This window comes from Orcinus orca, chromosome 3 (assembly GCF_937001465.1).
Source record: "Orcinus orca chromosome 3, mOrcOrc1.1, whole genome shotgun sequence".
Lineage (NCBI taxonomy): Eukaryota > Metazoa > Chordata > Mammalia > Artiodactyla > Delphinidae > Orcinus > Orcinus orca.
The window spans coordinates 155,862,712-155,883,518 of NC_064561.1; positions in this window are offsets into that span (position 1 = coordinate 155,862,712).

Below are 20,807 nucleotides of genomic sequence, written 5' to 3' on the forward strand. Positions count from 1 at the left end.
TAAAAACACGGTGACTAACCCTCTGGCTATGGTGCCGGAGGGAATGACCTTGTTACTCAGGGACAGTCCTTTTTGTCACTCTGTCCCTGGCTGCACTCATTCCCTGGTTCAGGGACATAGATTGGGGTAACTTTTCCCTTTATGATTTTATGTATTTAAGTGGCTCTGGATTTAGTGTCGGAACACACTTGCCATTTTTTGTATCAATTCATTTGTTTACTTTTTACTTCGCAGATTTGGAACTTGGGATCAGGATATACATTGATTTAAGAATTGTGAAAACAGATGTTTCCAGATGATAATGGTAGCAATCATCAAAGAGGATGCCTTGCTTTGTTTGTTGTTGAGAAGCTAAACTCTCAGTTCCCCTGGTGACAGGCTGGAAAAGAGATCTTTTCTTGAGGATGAGAGCATCCCCATATCATGGGAAGCTAGCTTTTGTTTTGCAAATGAATGGCACAAGTCTGGGTTTCCATTGGATTTATTATGTAGGCTTATGTAGATGGTGGCAGTCCAAAAGATGCCAAGTATGATGAAGAAATATGTAGGAATGATGTAGAAAGCCAGAAGAAACTATGAAGAAATGGACAGGGAAAATATCCATGTCTTCTGCAGCCTATACCTTGCAGATTGTGACTAAGGAGAGGCCCCCGGTTATCTGCGCATGGTGGGGTTCAAGCCTGCTGCTCTAGATAATTTGTGTCTTTGATTCTGGGAATGACTCATACCTCTGCTTAACTGGGGCCATAGAATTAGCATGTGATTCTGAAGAAGGACTAGGTTGCAGCTATCAGCTTCGTCTTCCCCAGTAGTACTTAGCTTCCTGTCTAATTGGGGCACAGGACACTGCTATCAGATTTCTGCTAATCCATGCCTCACAGTGTATTGGGTCACATTAAGTCACCTCCCTTCTAGCAGGTTAGGTTCTAGACTGCAGCGAGGGTTCCACCACGGCCCCATTGCCCTCCGGAAACCAGATCTAATAACCTGATGGTCAAGGATCACTCCACTCCTGTTCTCAGTCTTAACCTCTGATTTCTGGCCTAATCAGCAATCACTCATTATTTAAGTCTATTCCTTCTGGTAGCAGTGGGAGGAACAGAGAAGGGTCATTAAAAAAATTTAAATCTATTCCTTCTGGTAGCAGTGGGAGGAACAGAGAAGAGTCATTAAAAAAATTATTTGCTAATATTTTTTCTGTGTATATATATATTTTTAAACTTGTACATTTAAAACATTACTCCCTTTGTAATTAAAAAAAAAATAGATAAACTGACCACTTAGGTAAGAGGATAAAACACAAAAAGTGTCCCAAAGAACCCTTGGGAGCGCTTCAACTGTTAGGCCTGGGCCGCAGATAGAAAATTACACAAATAAGCCAAAGAGCAGAGGATGAGATTGGCAGCGTTTCATGAAACAGGAACAATGAGAATTCTGAGAATCAGGATTGGTCAGAACAAGCTACCCGTATCGGTACTGAATCTGGGTTTCTAACTCCCCACAAGGCAAACCCAGGGAAGAATGGAGGAGCCCTGACTCAGTCGCTGTCAAGAGCTGGAGCACATCCTGCCTGAATTCCAGTTAGAGGGCAAACGAGAAACCCAAGATGCATGAGTTGAATTGTAGACTGAGGCACAATTCTTCCAGCCAGTCTGCGGGGCTGATTTTCAGTCATTTAAACCCTGATAGGATTTCTTTCCAGACCCCAGATGGCCCTCTGGAGGACAATGTATGGTTCTTTGTGGTTTGGTGGCAAGCATGGAGTCACGTTTCATACCGTAATAGCAGCTTTTAAGGCAGAGCTGGGCCTCCTCCAAGTAGGCTGCATACATCATGGTTTTAGGGTGAAAAGACATCCCGTCAAAAAGTACTTATTGAGCCACTGCCATGTGCCATGTTCTTTTCTAGGCTGTGGGGATAAGCAATGTGCTAGAATAAATGCAAACAAAACTACTGGCTTTGGGGCCAATGTAACTGCCCACAGTCTTTAAGAGATCAAAGAGGAAGGGAAGCGTGGGCACTGAAGTTCCCCTCTCTGAGTCTCATCTGGCTTCTGAATCAGGGAGGTTGGGACCCTTCACATGGTGGTGTGTGGAAGAACTATGTAGTGGATCTGATGGGCGTAGACAGTCAAGGAAAATACCCTTCTATTCTTGGAGGTAGGTCACTGGCCCTTCACTTCTCCTGGCCAGTATGGGACACCTCACTGAATCACAAGAGTACAAGCAGGTCATGATTCAACCCTCATCAGGCTCCCTACAGATGCAATTTATTCTACTGATGTTTAATCAAGTGGAGGTTAAATTAACCAGATGTATTCTAGGATGGTGTGTGGGTGCCTTTCTACCCTTTCCTCATGAAATTCTACTAACACGCTCTGAGCAGTGATACCTTTTTGGATTTACGCGTATCTCTTTGGGGCATAGAATAAAAAACAACTTCACAACTTCCAGTTTTTCAGATTAGTCAGCAAACTTGCTTTCCTGGAAATTATAGGCTGTTCTTCTAAATGAAGGGCTTGTTGAAAGACGCAACAAAGTTTTAAATTTTAGAAATTCTTATGATTGAAGGGAAAACAAAGGTGCCGAGGGTCTGATAGATTGTTATATAATGTTATTTTCATGTAATTGGTCCTTTGAAAGCCATATTTCTAAGCATAATTTTACTCCTCCAAGTTGCTTGTATGAAAATGACATAAACCTTGATAGAGATAGCTAGTTATTTGTTGTAATAATAATAATAATAAAAACTACTAAATGAATCCCCTAAAATTAAGTGTTCTAAAACAGATGATGGGCGAAATCTGTTGAAAGAAACATAAACAAGTGATTGCTGGGGGTTTTGAGAAGAGCACTGTGTGAGAAGGGATCTTTTTGCCATCTCAGTTGGTGTGGTGAGGGGTTGTGGTGAAACAGCTCTTCCTCTCTGAGAATAGCACGAGCTTTTTGTTTCATTCTCACACCTGCTTCTCCAGAGCCAGTATTTCCCCTCATAAAATGGAGTGGAAGGTGCTCCTCAGGAGAGAAACCCCTTGAAAATATGAGCAACCAGCCAGTAGCTGAGGTTGGACCTCGCCACCACCAGAAAGGTGGACAGCATCAGGGAGGGAACATCTCAAAATGTAATGGTCTATTTTCTTTTGTTCTGGATTCTTCTCCCTCTTCTTCATAAATGGAATATATTTTTATTGCTCTGGAGTATCATAAATGTCCTAATAGCCACTGAATGCTGTGGATGCATTTTCTGTTTCACCAAAGGTCCTGTGAGTACCATGGGTTTCCGGCTCCCCCTTTGCTCCCAACAGTGGACCTGTAGCAAGCAGCTCAGATGCAGGAAGGGTCACACCCAGCTTTACGTCACGCTGGCCACACAACCATCGTTCATCTCCAATTTCATCCTGCTCTAGACCTCATAATAAATTTACAAAGGACCCGGCGACTCAGAGCTCAAGCACTTGAATTTTTTTTTTTTTTTTTTTTTTTTTTTTGCGGTACGCGGGCCTCTCACTGTTGTGGCCTCTCCCGTTGCGGAGCACAGGCTCCGGACGCACAGGCTCAGCGGCCATGGCTCACGGACCCAGCCGCTCCGCGGCATGTGGGATCTTCCCGGACAGGGGCACGAACCCGTGTCTCCTGCATCGGCAGGCGGACTCTCAACCACTGCGCCACCAGGGAAGCCCCAAGCACTTGACATTTGAAGCAAGCCTTGAGCCTGTAGTTTGTAATCCTGTCACTGAAGACTTGGGTACCTATTTCTTTACTCGTCTTAACACTTGGCGCTCAGGGACTGGTATTGATCCTGGGAACATCTTGATCTTAAACTTGAAAGGTTTGAGTTGCTGGTCTCCTAGGAACGCTCAGGCCACATGCAGAACTGGAGACAATCAGTGCTCCAAGGGAGGCTTAGGACAGGATGCGGACCTGCAGTTGAGAGAAAATGATGGCTGCCCAGTGCCCTGCTCCTGCCACAGTGCTTCCACCTTGATGGGATAAAGTGGGGCACGAATGCAGGGTATTAGCAAACATCAGCCATTACCTCAGAAAACCCAGATCATTCCTTTAGTTTCCAAGGAAACTGGGAAACTAAATACCATTCTACAGATTTCATACTTAGTCATGCCTAAAATCTCATTTAGCAATATCATTCAACACCCATTTACTTCAGGTTATCTTTGAAGCTGCAAAGTGAATATAGTAAATCACCATTAATTTAGGCTCCAATAATGGAGCTCATTTAGGTAGGGTTTGTGTGACAATTTACTTTTGTTTCATCTATACTAAAAAAGATGGGCTGTGAAGCAAATCACTAACGTAAAGAAGGTTATAAAGGCTGTGCCTACTTATATTCGCGTATGTTTTGCAGCTGCTTGGAGATCTCTATTTGCATACAAGTATAATTATTATGCTAGTCATAAGAAGTTCCCACATATAAAACAATATCAGGCCAACAGTTAGTTGACAAGACTTTATTTGCATAACTGGAAAACAGGCTATTTTCTAGATAATGAGCTGTTCCTATATGTAAATCCTGTCTTGATAGGATTTTCAAATAGAAATTGAATAGAAATTATGCTCAAAACAATGTTTTATCAAGCAGATTTCACTAGATATCTATGACATAAAGGTTTAAATATTTTGTTTCAAAAGCTGTGCACGATAAGCTAGGTATGCCCTGAAAGCAAGAACTTGTCTTTAATGGTAATAGTTAGTACATCATTTCTAGGAACCAGAGATTGAGAAGTTTTTGAGCTGCAAGGTTAGACATGGTTTAATTTATGATACCAGCCTTGTCATTTTGTCCCATTATCAGACTGTGCCTTGCCATTAACATGATTCTGATCTAGTAGGATTTCTGCAATTTTAAGGCTTGAAACATTAACTACTCTTATAATAAAATAGTTCATCTATCTTTTCTATTTCCATTTTAAAGTGTTTCCAAAATATATTTCTTCTTATTAACTAACGTGTTACACACCCTGCTTCTTTAAAAGTTTACTTCCCTGATGGTGCTTTCAAATCATTTAAAAATTTACCTGTGTGATGTTTCAGTTACAGGTGATGAAATTTCTTTGAAAATGACGAGGCTCTGCTCAGATTGTACTCTCTTGTGCTTTTAAAGGAACAAAACGTAATTACCCATAGAAACCATTATTTTGACAGCCAAGAATGAGAGTTTGAAAATTTGATGTTAATACTCCTTTTCCTGCAGGGTTGGACTACTGCCTAACGGGCCAAGCAAGTTCCCAGAATGCTCGGCCTCTGAGCAATGTTTCGAAGAGTACGGGGAATATTATTACTCTCTGGGCTACATCAAGGAGCAGGGCAGGTTAAGAGGGACGGGAGAGAGATGGAACCTAGAGGTTGATTGTGTTCTTTGTGTCTCTGCTCTTAACTCTATTGCCTGTTATCGGAAGTACAGGGCCAAGCATAAAACACTAACACGTATCCTGGCCAAATTGGGCGGTTGCGTGAGTTTGCCTTTAGCACCTCTCCTGTGGCTATTCCCCTGCTCTGTGCTATGGAACCCCAGGCATCATGTACTCCTGGGTGCTCAAGGATCCCGGGAGGTCCCCCCCTCTCTAGTTTTATCCCTCCCTCTGTGTTTGGTCTAGACTCCCCTTCACTAAAGGGCTTTTTCTCTATTCATGTATGCTGTAAACTTCTCTAAAGTATTAATAATAACCACAAGTATCATGATACAAAGTATGCTCTAGAGCAGCACTGTCACATAGAACTTTCTGTGATGACGGCAACGTCCTATATTGTGTTCTCCAAGATGTCAGCCACTAGCCACAGGGGGTAGTGTGAATGAGGAACTGAACTTTTTATTATGTTTAATTTTAATTCAGTTAAATTAAAACAGCCACGTGTGACTAGTGGCTACTGTATTGGATAGCACAACTCTAGAGATTTTTATCTTATTGCAAGAAATGATGGCTGTGGGAAAACTGTAGCTGGCCAGTGGGCAGGCAGGTCTTTGGCGGCCCTTGCAAATGCCCCATCTCAGAGTCAGAGGGGAAAGTCAAGCCGGGCTTCCCCGCTGACTCGCCTGACCCTGCCTGATGTCCAGTGGCAAAGCAAACTCAATAGAAAAGATTTCAGGGAGAACGTAAACCGCTAAACCATGACACACATGTTTTGACACCATTTCCTTCTTTTTCCCTTGCCCTTTATCCCCCTCAGGTTTCAAAAGAAGACTTTTTGAACTATTATGCTGGTGTTAGCGCCTCCATTGACGCCGATGCCTATTTCATTTTAATGATGAGAGAATCCTGGAGATTATGACTTTTGTCTGTTAATTCTTTTGCAAACCAGGGACTCTCAGAGAATGGAATGAGTTTGAAAGAAGTCCAATGCTGTAGATTTTGATGAACTAAAGTTTCTGGAAGATCTGGAATTTCAAAAGCAATAGATCTTCAATCATCTTATTTTATTACCTGGAACATGTTCATTTCCTTAAATGCCTGAGAATATATTTTCAAATCAGAAAGAAAGGAAGGAAAGAAGGAAGAAAGAAAATCATAAAGTGAGACTGGGAGGTGTTCCTTAGGTGAAATAATGCACTTGTTATAGTTGTGCCTCTTGCAGGTGTAAATGCAGCTGTTTCTCCACACCTTCACTTTATCTGCTGTCTTTGGAGTCTGTAGCAGGAGGTGATAATAAAAGAATTGGAGGAACATCCATCTGTGTAAAATTTCCTGAGCTTACTTATTTTAGTTTCTCTTGGTGAATACTTCGCAAGTAAAATTTATTTTATTCTGAAATACAATGACTTTTGGGGGGGCCTATTTTTATATTTTGATCTGGGGATTAAAACCCAGCAAATTACCACACTTGCATGAACAGGGGACTTAAGTGCCTCCTGTGACGAAAGGAAGGTGAGCTGAGCTAGCCCACCTGGCTGAAGGCTGGGCTTCCTAGGAGTGACTCACTTCCTGGATCAGCCTATTAAGGTGAGAGAGATGCACAAGGAAAGGGAAGTGCCTGTTAGAAGCCCTGGAGACTTTCTGGGGCTTTGGGGTAAACTCCGAGGGGGACTTCGATTTTGGAATTCATCTTTTGAACCCACACTTCCAGGCTGCTCCCCAAGGCTCATGATGTCACATTTCTTGACCCATTCTCTTCCTCTAGTGACTGCCTCTCAGGGAACAAAAATGGGTGGACATAACCAAAGGCCCTTCGTCCTGGAAAAGAAGAAGTGAGGGTGGGAGTGGAGATGGAAGGCTAAAAGCTGGGCTTCTCCAACTTTGATGAGCACATACATCCCATGGGGATCTTGTTAATATGCTAATTTGGATTCAGAAATCTGGGGCAAGGACTGAACTTCAGCCTTTCTAACAAGCTTCCCTGTGATGTTGATGCCTCTGGTCTCTGGGTAACATTTCAAGTAGTGAGGGATAGAGAGATACCAGCGTGGATATTTCCAGTGCACTTGACTTATTATTTGCCCACCTTTGGTTGAACATACTAATTTATGATTTTTGACTGCTGGGCCATCCTCTCTTTGTCTTTAAAGTCGTGAAAGTCTGAAGGAAGTACCGTAGAAAATGTGTGCTTCCCGGGCACATGAAGGAGAGAAGTAGCACTGGTGTGGTGGTATTTCAACTGGAGAATTTCTCACTGTCCAGGACCGAGTCCTGCAGCCTTCCAGCCTCAAAGACCTGAGGGTGGCAGCCCACTGAGGGTAGGTTTTATCTCTTGAGACCTCCATTGAACAAGCTCATAGCAACTGATACTAAAACTGGAATCCAAACCATTCGTCTACTATGGAGAATGCAATTCTCAAGTTTGCTGAGACCAGATCAGAGGACCTCGTCTAGGTTTGAGGATGAGAGAATGACAGCTTAGCACTCAGTTCAAGGCTGCTTTTAGCAGTTTATTCTCAGATATGACTAAGCAGTGCAAGAGGATATACCTGTGGTGTGTTAGGGTAACACTAACTGCTGTAACAAATAAACCTGCACATTTACAAATGCTCAAACACAAAATATATTTATTTTTCATTCATGAAACAGTATTATGTATCTGCTATTCATGGTCGGTGACCAGCTTTTCTCTGTGCAGTGATTTCAGGTTGCAGGACTAATCCGTGTTGTGGCTCTGCTGTTCTCTAGGGCTTCATCATCAATGACATCCACATGGCTAAAGGGTAAAGAGGTATAGAGAAGGCTGAAGAGCTTTCTGAAAAGCTCTGGTCTGGAAGTGACACACATCAATTCTGCTTGCACTCCATTTGATGATAAATAGTCACACGATTACATCTAAATGCAAAGGAGTCTGGGAAGTGCAGTCCCGGGCAGGAAATATTCCCGCCAGTGAAAATCTATCTAATGACAGGAGAGTACAAATTTTGGTGGACAACAAGCTTTTTTTAAAAAAATAATTCATTTATGTATTTATTTTTGGCTGTGTTGGGTCTTCGTTGCTGCACGCGGGCTTTCTCTAGTTGTGGCGAGCGGGGGCTACTCTTCATTGCGGTGTGCGGGCTTCTCATTGCAGTGGCTTCTCTTGTGGAGCACGGGCTCTAGGTGCACGGGCTTCAGTAGTTGTGGCTCGCAGGCTGTAGAGCGCAGGCTCAGTAGTTGTGGTGCACGGGCTTAGTTTCTCTGAGGCATGTGGGATCTTCCCAGACCAGGGATTGAACCCGTGTCCCCTGAATTGGCAGGCAGATTCTTAACCACTGCGCTACCAGGGAAGTCCCAACTAGCTTTCTGAATAACTTTTGAAATAGCAGTCCCATTGCCTTCCATTTTCTTAAAGAAGCATACTTCAGACCAACATGGAGTGAGGTATTTGCCAGGTTAGAGGTAGAACTGAGGTCTCTCCAGCTTTAGCCACATTGGCAGCAAAGAAAACAACTTCTACAGCCATATAAGGTAACTATTTTCTAATCAGCAAGTCCTGTCATTTGGGCCTCATAGTTCTATTCCAGGCCTTGATATTCATGCTGCCATAACACTGAGGCAACTCATCCTTTATCTGCCCCTATGACACAAGACCTAGGAATTTTCCATGTATATCTATGCAGGAGATTTCTGTGGGGAGGTGTAGCTATGTCCTATTGCACATACTGGAACCAAGTTATTCATGTTGGTAAATGAGAAATGTTTTGCCCTAGAGACAGATCTCCTTTTGGAAACTTAATTATTATTATGAAGTTATTTGGTCATTGGAATCAGAAGAAAGGGCATGTAGATTAAAATATTTATTGAAATTAGTCTGACAGTTTATAACATTCATTTTGCTAGTGAGACCATAATCTTTTTCCAACCGTTCCTGGAGGGGACAATCAAAGATGCCCTCTCTGACCTGTCTCGTTTTCAATGCGTCATGGCTGACTAACAGCCCATAAGGAGGGACACACATTTCACTTTAGACGTGTTAATTAGGCATGTCCAGTGAAATCACTCAGGATCTGGTCTGCCTCGCCTGCTTGCAGTTGATGTTTGTCTCTTTAGGGTACTTTTATATACCTCTGTTCTAATTCATTGTGTATAAAATATCACAGCCATTTTATTGTTGCTCTGAGGGCTATCGCATTTCCCTGTTATTTGGAGTGCAACTTATTGTAGCCCCAGGGAAATGAGAACAGAAATCAGGTGCATTCTTGTTTCATCTTAGAGGGAAAAATTAAATAGAAGAGAATTATCTTATCTGGAGATAGTTCATCAGAATAACCAAACAACATGGTTCAGTACATCATGGGGAGAAGGTGACATAGGGTGAGGACCTAGATATTTTCAGGATGGGGGCTGGTCACCAGAAAAACTAACCACATAATTAGAGAGTGGAAAGTTTGGGCCATCCCAACTTCTGAGGAGGGGAGAGGTTGGAGATTGAGTTCAGGCCTGTGGACAGTGTTTTGATCAAGCATGCCTAACCAATGAGACCCAATAAAAACTTTTGAACACTGAGGCTCAGTAGCACTTCCTGGTTGGTGAGCAAATTGATATGCAGGAAGGGTGACACACTTTGATTCCAGGAGAAGAGCAAAGCATAGCCTGCCTTCTCTGTCAAACTTCACCTGCGTATCTTCATCTGGCTGGTGCTCCTGATTTGTATCGTTAATAATAAAACTGTAATTGTAGGTAGAGTGCTTTCCTGAGTTCTGTGAGTCATTCTAGGGAATTTATGAACCTGAGGGTGTTGTAGGAACCTGCATTTCTAAGCGAATGGCTATACATTCAAGACTGTAATATGGAAACCCTGCCTGAGGTTCTGGCTGGCCTGGCCTGTTTTGTAGAATTCAGACTCAAGATGCAACACCAACTCTTACCAGATGCTAGCTCGCCAGCTTGCCCTAAGGTGTTAGAAGTGCCAGTCCTCACAATCATGTAAACCAATTACCAATTTCCTTTTCGTGGCTGCGGGGTATGTGGGATCCAGTTCTCTGACCAGGGATCGAACCCGCACCCCCTGCATTGGAAGCATGGAGTCTTAACCACTGGACCGCCAGGGAAGTCCCTGAACAAATTTCTTAAAATAAGTCCTTTTTCTCTACACACACACACACACACACACACACACACACACGCGCACACAAACACACACACACACACACACGCGCACACACACACACACACACACACACACACGGTTCTGTTTCTCTGGAGAACCCTGACTAATACAGAAGTATAAGTAGCCTGGGGAGCCCAGAAATAAGCAGAAAATGTCTGAAAGAAGACCATTCTTGTTGGGGGTGGTGCCCATTAATTTCTGGGGCCTGCCTTAACTCTGGGTAGTTAGTGTCAGAGTGGATTGCACTACACCTAGTTGGGGTTGCAACAGCAACAAGCTAAGTCATTATTTGCTAAACTGGCTCATATTTCAAAGTTCAATTCAAAAGTTAAAAGGTTTTACAGAGCTTTCCTCAATCTTCTAGCAATATTGACTTGCTCTTTCATTTTCTAGGCTGCTTTTGTTGAGGATATATGTATCTTTATATCATAGTCTACTAGTCAGATGTATAAGAAATATTATTTTCTCTAGTAGACATTCATTCAAACTTGGAGCACTGCCCCATTCAAGCTGTCTGGCAGAAAATGTAGCTTAAGTCTTTCTTGGGATTCCCACTGAAGGCTGTTCTATGGTTCTTAAATTTGGCAAGCAGGGGAAGGGGAAGGGTGTAACTTCAGATCACACGTGTTATCCCTGAGATGTCTGCTGCCTCTCTTACACCCACTGAATCTCGGCAGCTTTTCTACCATACTTGGGAAATGACAAATTTGAGAGCTGCCAATGGGGTAAATGAGGAGCTCACTTTTGAGAAAGCTATGGATATTTAAGGAAAAAATACAACAGGCATTTCGATATTCATTCATTCAACCAATAAATATTTACTTAGAAAATATTTACTTAGCAAATATTACTACTCTAGGTGCTGGAGATTTAGCCTTGGACAAAAGAAATATGATATATTTACTCATGAGAGTTCAGTATAGAAGACACAATTCTAAAGTTCAAGGTGTAGGTCCGGACGGATAGGAAAATCTGGAAGGTGAAGAGCCAATGAACGTAATGAAAAACAGCAAAGGTACAGGAGAGACTGGATGACAGAAGGAGCAAGATTCTGGAGAAGGAGGAAGGACTGCGGTAAAGGACATTAACGGTTGACATTGTCCTCTACTGAGGGAGGGGAAGCTCATCCTTTGCCTAGGGGAAGAGTTGGTAGAGGTTTATGGGGGTTTGGGGGTGTGTGGATGGTGATAGTAAATAGAGAGGAAACATGAGTTTTGACTCAGTTTTCTCAAAGTGAAGGTAAAGTCACTTGCTGGGAATGAGAAGAACTGAGATTCAATGAGGATTTGGAGTAGGAGGTGGAGGTTTGGCTAGTGACGGAGTGCATTGGGAGAGGATGCTGCCAAGTACGAATAAAGAAAAGCACAAATTTTGTAAGGACCCCATTTGGCAACATTGTGAAATTTTCACCAGGACCACCCAGCAGATAGGGAGAGATGCGAATTGTAGGGACATGTCATATCATCTTGTTCCATAACATCTATCACTGCCATTTGCATACAAGAGGTGCTCAATTAATGGGTGGAATTCAAAAATTATTTAAAAGATGGGAAGATGGGGAATCTTGAAATTCACTGTTGTACCACCCATATCACAAGGAAGAAATCGGACAATGACTCTAGAACAGCAAATTCTCATTTTTTATCAAAGTAGGCAGTATCAAGATTATTCTAGAAAAAAAATGAAAATTTTAATTCCAAGTAATAATTATACTGAGAAACATTTTGGTCTTTTAATTATTTTATTACAATAATAAAACATACACAGTTTCTCCCAAAAGGAAAGAAGACAAATGTAGTAAATGGAAAGTCTTCTGCTTTCATGTACTCATTTACCATTTCATTCTTCTCCCCCATAAGAACCACTGAAAACTCTTTGGAGCATTGCCTTCCAGACTGTTTTATAAGCATATTCTTAATTCTGGTATTCTGTCTATCTTTATATATAATTTTGAAAAGGTTCTTTTTTAGTAGACTCTTTTGTTCGCTTCTCTAACATCCTTTATTTCCTTCCTTCTTTGTCACCCCTGTTTTGGCCAGGTGTCCATCTCATCCTCAGGTCCAGAGATGGTGAGCCATTTCCAAGTCAACCAGTACATGGCATTCTCTTAGTGACTGTTATTGATCCAAGGATGTGCACATTACTTCAGTTGGGTCAATCATACTGAAGGGAAAAAGTAAATTTCATGTTTAAGAGAGAATTTTTTCCCCACTTAATTTATGTAAGAAATGGTTACATTTTTTTGCTATTAGACTAAAGGATCTATAAATATTGAAATCCTTCCATGGCCCAACCACTTTTCTTTCCCAAAATGTTCTCAGGAAATTTATAGATTAAAGGCATTTCATTAAGTAATGGAGAGAAGGTGACAGTGAGCCTGCTGCTGTATCGACGAGATAGGAAGGGCTTCCTTAGGTACAGGCAACATTTGCGTCCTCCTGTAAATGTGGTGTCATAACTCTCCTCATATCTGACTGGCATAATTTGCATTAACTGCTGATTCTTTACTCCTTTCCTCATCCATTCTCTTTACCTTATGATTTGGAGTTCCCACACAAGAGGGAGTATATTTCTTTACTCCTTGATTCTGAGTTTGGCCATGTGACTTCTTTGGCCAATAGAGTAAGGTGACCAGTGTGCCAGTTCTGAATGTAAGCCTCAAAAGGTCTTTGTGTTTCTGCTTGTCCCCTAGTACCTCTACTGTGAAATAAGAAGAAGTATGGGTAGACTATTAGTCTCAGGAAAAAGAGAGGGAACTCATGGAACGGTGGTATTCCCAGCGGGACTCAGCCTAAATCAGCTGACTTCCATCTAGGTGCAGATGACTATGTCATCCCCGTTGATACCAGTAGAACTACCCAGAAGAACCTAACTTAGATCAGTCAACTCCCACATAATGGGCAATTTGTGAGAATAAATGATGTTGTTTGAAGCCACTGAGCTTTGACATGGTTTGTTACTGAGCATTAGTGTAGCGATAGCTAAGACACACTGCTTAATCTGGTATTTTCTCCTCATGGGAATGATCGGGAGGAGAGGTGGAGACCTCTGCAGAGTTTCTTCCTAGAAAAATGGCATAGACATTTTTCCCTATTATGGTATATGAAGCTCTGCACTATTTCTTTTAATGGTTTTGCTAATTTTCCATAGTATGGATATAGCATATTTTATTTAGAATATTAATTTTTTTCCTCTATTACAAGCAATGTTTCATCGATATTTCTTGTACATATATGTTTGACTCCTTTTGTGATTTGTTCTGTAGAGAATTCTTAAAAGTGAAATTTCAGGGTATTCACCTTTGAATTTTTTCTCTTTTTCCCAAATTGCCCTCTTAAAATTTGTACAAATTTGTATTCCTACCTACAGTATATGAGAAAGCCTCTTTTCCCATGCCCTTGGCAAGCATTGAAGTTTAGCAAGCTTGTAAATTTTCCCAGTTTAATAGGCAAAAAAATCTATCTCGTTCACTTTAGTTGCATGTTTTGATTCTGAATGAGATTGAGCACATTTTCATATTTTTATAGTCAATTTCACTTCTCTTGTGAACCCTCTGTTAGCATGCTTTGTCTACTTCCCTCCTGGATTGTTCGTATTTTGCTTATTGACATATAAGATTCTTTGGATGTTAAGATAATAGCACTTTGCCTGTCATACTGTTACTATATTTTTCCAGTTTTTTTTTTTTTTTTTTTTTTTTAGCGGTACGTGGGCCTCTCACTCTTGTGGCCTCTCCCGTTGCGGAGCACAGGCTCCGGGCACGCAGGCTCAGCGGCCATGGCTCACGGGCCCAGCCACTCTGCGGCATGTGGGATCTTCCCGGACCAGGGCACGAGCCCGTGTCCCCTGCATCGGCAGACGGACTCTCAACCACTGCGCCACCAGGGAAGCCCTTCCAGTTTGTTTTTATCTTTTCTTTTTGTTGTGGATTTTAAAAATGCAATAAAAATTTATCAATATTCTAAATTTTTTTGTAGTCAAATGTATCAATCTTTATGGCTTCTGGGTTTTATGTCTTATGTAGAAATGCATTCCACATCCAAATGTCTTATGTCTATGTCTTCTGGCATATTTGTTTTCCTTTTTTACATTATTTACATCTTCGATCTATGTGGGATTTACTTTGGTGTAAGAAGTTGGTCAGCACTTTCCTTTTTATCCACAAATGGCTGGTGTGTTGTTCCAATCTCTCTCTTTCTCTCTTTTAAATTATCCACCTTTACTACATTAATTAGAAATAATGAATTTTTTTGTAAGTACATGGACCTGGACACAGGTTCTCTATTATTGGGCTGGCCAAAAAATTCTGGTTTTTCTGTAACATCTTACAGAAAAACCCGAAAGAATGTTTTGGCCAACCAAATATATTCCATTGATTGTTCTGTCACAAAATAAAAGAAAAAGAAGAAAATATAACTAAGGATATCTGTAATTTTGCACTTATAAATGTATAATGATAGTAATTTATATTGCCACTAAAAATGTGAATAGGGCTTCCCTGGTGGCGCAGTGATTGAGAGTCCGCCTGCCGATGCAGGGGACACGGGTTCGTGCCCCAGTCCGGGAAGATCCCACATGCCGCGGAGTGTCTGGGCCCGTGAGCCATGGCCGCTGAGCCTGCGCGTCTAGAGCCTGTGCTCCGCAACGAGAGAGGCCACAACAGTGAGAGGCCCGCATACCGAAAAAAAAAAAAAAAAGAGTAAAATTTTAAAATCCCTTGTGTAGTTAGTTTCTTCTCATTATTTTTCTTCTCCAGAGTCATTCAGGCTCTTCTTGAACATGTATTTTTCCATACAGTATCTGGAATAACAGCATATGTATATATGTACATGATGTGGAAGGTTACACATCAATTAATAAATGTGATTATTTCAGAGGAGTGGGATTGGTGAGCAAAGTCTTTTACTTGTTACACTGTATACGTCTATGTTTCTTGAATTTTGGGGAAGAGGCACATATTATTTTAGTAATAAAGCATCAATAAAGATTTAAAGAAATGACTCAACATATGAAAATATTATAATCAAAGACCTTAATGAAGTCTTTGTGCCTTTTAGTGTATTTTTAAAATTTAATCCGCTTGTGTTTTCAAGATGTGCAATCATTTCATCTGCCAGTAATGATCATTTGGTTTCCTCCTGTTTAATATTTATGCTTCTTACTTTTCTCCTTGTCTGCTTGCATTTCCTAGATTTCTAGGCCAATGTTAAATGTGATGGCAATGGAATTTCTTTTGTGTTATCTGTAAATTTAATGGAGTATAACCTTTAATACTTCATCATTGAGCATGATTCTGGTTTATGTTCTATTCTTATTTTACTAAAGCTTTTTATTTAAAAAAAAATCCTAAGCACCACTCAAATCTACGTTGGCAACTTCATACTACGATTTATCAAAGTTTATTAATATGCAAAAAAGGGATTTTACAGTGAAGTGTATTCATCAGTATCCTGCTGAAGCATTTATTGAAACTCTGATTAAACTATCTCATAGGATATAAAAGCAATATTTCATTGTTATCAGTGAATAGCAGTGTCTTTAGCTTCATATTAAAATGTTTTCTGATTATTTTGCATTTTGTCTAATGACTCGTGCAGTTTGCACTTTGCAGCAACTAATTTGTTACAAAAAAGGAAAAAGTCCTTCTCAGTCTCTGCAAGTTCTTTTCTGCTCCTTGATGAGAGATCTTTACCCAGAGTAGAAAGGAATTCGCCCTCATGATTTATGGTTGAGGGATCCGCCAGATGAACTCAAGTGTTAAGCACTGAAACTTTATTTTTCAAATCTCAGGGGCTTTGTGTGTTGTTTGCTTCACAGCTGGTTTTCACTAGTGTCCTGAGCAGTGTTAACGTATCCCTCGGACCCACCAGGTTTTACATAACACACTTTGTTTGTCTGAACAGCTGCCTCCTTGCAAGCTGTACACAAATTCCATACAAATGCCACAAGCTATTAAAATTCAGAAGCTGGGTTAGCCTTCAAATGTGGATCTAAAATATACTAAATAAATGAACAAACAGAATTAAATGCAGGTACTCATCAAAGAAAGGAAACTTTGGAAAATTCTTCCCCACACCACCTCGCCCTATTGTTTCTCCACTTCTGTGGTTATGGTGGTTAAGAGTGCAGCTGTGGAGGTAACTGTGGATGGAGGAGGCAACTGACACCTTGCACGTGGCTGCCCAGATGAGCTCTATTCTCTCAGGGATGCTGTGCCTGCCTCTGCCTGAACCTGGCATTCTTCTATCTCGAATGGCAATGAGGAATTATCTTGACTAATAAAATGTCATTCACTAATATATTGATTCATTCATTCTATGTTTTGAAATTATTTATTTATTTATTTATTTATACCATGTTTATTGGAGTATAATTGCTTTCCTTCTAGATTTTACGTGCTGTGTTTAGCAGCAGACATAAACCCCAATAAGTCATAATCCTCTCCGCCAGAGTGCTCAGAAGCTCGTAGGGACATCAGACAAATTAGGCAATTCCAAATCAGTGTGCTGACAATAGGGGTAAGTACACACATGAAAGTTATTATGCAACACCCCTGATTAAAATCCTGTGAAGCACCCTCCTCCGCCACAGACTAAATCAAAATTTCTTAGGCTGGCGTGTCAAATGCCACTGGCCCCACCAATTCTGCCAAGTGTCATCTCAGCCGAGGATGCTAAGCTGAGTAGATGCCCATAGACAGCTTCCACTGAAGCACCTGCTGAACGAACCTGCACACTCCATTCTCTCTCTGAGATACACTGACACCTACATCGGGATTTGACGGCTGGCAGGTTTATCTCTAGTGCCCAGCAAGTAAGGTATAAACTCACCCAGGTCGGTTGTGTGTGTTCCCAAACTCATTTAGTCCAGTCGGACTTGTTACTGTAATTACATGATGCAAGCTGGCAAAATGTGAGTGTGCAAAGAAAGACTGCTGTTGATCTAGGAGCACTACTGAAATGGTTTGAAGGGACTTGATAAAGGCATATTGAGAGAATATTGCTAGCAAACAGGGTGGGAAAAGTGATGGTAAGAGACTGGAGTGGGGAGATAAAGCTAGGCATCTACATTTAGATATCTTCTAAAGTGTTTGAAAGCTCTTTTCCATCTTAAAGAAAGCAAAACTAGAAGGAGTAGATGAAGTGTTCCTGGTGTGTATTACTTAAGAAAGACAACATGGAACTACAATCAATGACCCCAGAGGAACAGCCTTGGCCTTGTCATAAAAGAGGGATGAATGGGCATCCACTCATAAGTTTTAAATTCAAATAAGATGTTCAAGGTAGACACATATTGTTTTTTGATCAAAGTGTCCTGTGTCTGACTCAGAAGTAACCACCAACACCCTACTGTTCCCAACTGAGACAGATAAGAAGACATTACCTACTGTATCTGTAACTCCGCAGATGGTCCAGGCTCTCTCTAAGCTCCATCACTTTGAACATGCTGCTTCCTCTGCCGGGAAATGCCCTCTCTCTACTCCAGGCTCTGTTAGCTGGCACTCTCCTATTTACTCTGCACTTCCTTCACGCCACCTCTTCTTCGTGCTTCTTTCCTAACGCGTCCTTGGCTGTCCTTGTTTTCCTCACCCAGCAGTAGAAGGTCCTTCCTACATTTGAGGAAATCCCGGCTCTGTGAAGCAGAGCCTGCCTCTCACTGCAGAAGATGCAAATGCCAGCTATTCTCTGCCCCGACTCCCGCTGCTGGCGCCCAGACACAGGACGAGGCATAGCTGCTTTCAGCCACAGGCTCCTGCTCTGCCTTTAAACCAGAGCCGGTGATGTGCAGCTCTGGGACGCTGCTGTCGAGTCTGCTCTGGAGCGGGTGGTGGCAGTGAAGGGCTGTTTCCCATTTCTGGAGGTGCCAGTGGTTGAGATGCGGGATGGCTCTGTGGCCTCCGTGTGTTTGGTTTTTTGGCCCTCCCAGGTATTCTGGGAGCCCCCTGATAGCCTTTCATAAATTCCTTTCCTGCTCAAATTAGCTAAAGCTGTTTCCTATTTGCCTAAAGCTAAGATTCATGGCTGATATTTTGGCTCATCACCCCCATATGACCTTGTCGACTGTTCCAATGTGTCTTTTTCCCCGTGTGATTGCGAGCGACATCCCACCTCATCTCCATCACCCCAGTGCCCAGCTTAGTGCAAAATAATGCAGAGCAGATCCTCAACGAATTGCTAATTCGTTAATTTGCAAATGAGTTACTTAATTGAGGAAAAAAGTTTCCTCTGAAAATCTCAATCCATAAAGTAACAGCAAATGACACCGGGATGTTCCCAGTGGCTGAGGAGAAGCATGGCCCATTTTGGATATCCTTTTATTCGTATTTCTCATAGAAGACAAGTGCAGTCACAGAGAGTTCCATAGTGTTTAATTAAATATATGACTGTAACACACATCGGATACTTATAATACACTTAGCAGCACTGCAAAATGTTTGTAATGCGTGTGGAAGTACACAGTCAAATCAGAGACTTTCGGTGTAGTGAACAATGGATATTTTAAAGAATAACCCCGAAGAGAAACAACGGGACTGGCAGAAATGCCATCTGATCTCCATCATTCCAGCTGTCTGATCACATATGCTCACTGCCTTCCTGACCAATTCTAAGTCTTGTAGCCTCTCTACAAATGCTCTGAAAACACAAGCATGCACATCTGAAACAGCCCACACTTGGCTTTTCTGAAGCAAATTCCCCTGGAAATGAGAATGAAGGGAGAGGCAAAGGCTGGTAGAAAGTCAGTAGAATAAGCCAAGGTGCCCTAGATTCAGACATGGTTGTTTAATTGACCAAATTACTTATCAGTTTTCTTTTCATTTCACACCATATAGAACTAGCAGTTTACATCTCTCATTTATGCACTGTCTCTGACCAGGAGTTTTTCTTTCTTAATGAAATCCCAAAGAGGGTTGGTCAGAACAACTTTGTAATCTTACATTATACAGTATACGATCAAGCATTAGCAGCAGTTATGATTATAAGAGTATGATACACAGATTTTACATACCTCCGGTAACAGACATTCACACACTGAATTCAAAGGATAATCTATGCTAACAGGATTTTAAAGCTGGAGGGACCTTGATCTTCCTTGAGACCTATCCCCTCCTTTCTTTGAGAGATTGTTTATGTATATGAGGGATACAAACTTACAGCTTCCAGTCCTGACTTAACATGTAAGGTTGAGTAACTTACCTGTCTTGTCTGTGTCCCCATTTTCACATAAGGCAAAGATAATAATGGTAAGTACTTCATAGGACCTCTATGAATAAGATGCAAGAGAGCTAGGCTGGGCGTGAGGTGTCCTGTGATGACCTCTTCCTCGAGACTTGGCTCACGTTTCTACAGAAGGTAAATAACCCACCTCTGCCTGGTGGAAAATGTCTTCTGCTCACACGCCAGGCAGGTTCTGCTTTTCTTCCACAAAGATGTGTACCGCTCTTGTGGCATTTTCCCTGCCTGTCTTCCAGCAGGGAGCTTCGAACATGCCTCCATGACCGCATTTTGTGTTATAATGATTGGTTTGCAAGCTACCTTTCATTAGATTTTTCACTTTATGAGGGCAGGGTCCCAACCTTGTTTGTCTTGGACCTCCCAGCCTACCGCTGTGGTTGGCACAGAGCAAGCTTTCCATAAATACTTGTCAAGAAAACGGAAGGGGTAATGCTTACAGAGGTGCTTTGAAAAATCACAAAAGTGCTGAGCAAATCTAAGGGATTATGGGACTATAGTCATTGCTAGTGATTCAGAGAAAAGCACTGGAAGGTACAACACTGAACTAGTCTGATTATCATTAGGTCTCTAAGCCAACAGATAAGGTCTATGAGTCCACTATTTAAAACTCACTTCACAGACATCACAAAATAAAACCGAAAAGAAAATTTTAAAAATTAAAAGCACTTAATCTCCCCCCAAACAAACTAAAAACACAACAAAGAAAAAAGGCAAAACATAAATGACAACAGTGAGGACAAACTCCCAAACAACAATATCAATCCTGGACTGATGTCCTTCCTGATCTGTGTACACCCGGAGTGGCGATGGGGATGGTATGGGGGCCTGTGTAGAGGCATCAGCTGCACTGCCCTGAGCTGAGGCTGCTTCGCTGCCTTGATTTGGCTTGAGACAGCCTTTAAAAATTTATCTGGACCAAGAAATGCAAGAGGACCCATGTCCTCTATATCTATATCTATATCTATATCTATATCTATATAGATGTTCTCTATATCTTCGGGAAAATGGCCACAGTCGACTCACTCACTGCATGGGCTTGTAATTCCTTCTCCCTGAA